The following is a 755-nucleotide window of genomic DNA, read 5'->3' on the forward strand; positions in this document are numbered from 1 at the left end:
GGGCGATACTTGCAAAGATTCCCGTTTTCTCGTCAATAAGAAACTGTCCCTGATTCATGCTGCTTAAATGAGCTTGATAGCATTTTAGAACTTTAATATTATAAGGATAATTTTTTAATTTTCTGAAATATCACATATTTCAACACTTTTGTAAAGCCGTTGCGCAATCTGAAATTTTTAAATTATGACATATAGGTTTGACATTTGCCTACTGGTGCAATTAAGTATAGTAAAAGGGTATGAAAATCATCTATTTTGTTTACTCTGTTTATCGTGTGTATATTTGTTTTGTTAAGAAATTGATAATAGTAATAATAGGTGAGCGTTATGAATGTGTGAATACTATTATTATAATAAAAGCAGTAATAATAATAATAATAATAATAATAATAATAATAATAATGGAGATAATGATGATGATATGAAAGTGTTATGAGTGTGTAAATACAAATAATATAATAAGAGCATTAATGATTATAATAACATCAGTGATAATGATCATCGTCAAAAATATATATACTTCAAGAAATGGGATAGTGGTAATGAGAATGTGTGGGAAACTGATCAAGAGAAAGTGACAAAGAAGGAGATTGTGTGTGGTCACATTCATACATATAAATGACGACGAGCATCATTATGTGCATAAAGATGACGATGATGATAAGATAGTGAAAGCCGAGATATCAGCTGCTGTACAGACTAAATATCGTCTGCACGAAAACGTTTGCAACAGAATGAAACCAAAAAGTTTCAAT

Source organism: Trypanosoma equiperdum (assembly GCF_001457755.1).
Source record: "Trypanosoma equiperdum strain OVI genome assembly, contig: ctg_462, whole genome shotgun sequence".
NCBI lineage: Eukaryota > Euglenozoa > Kinetoplastea > Trypanosomatida > Trypanosomatidae > Trypanosoma > Trypanosoma equiperdum.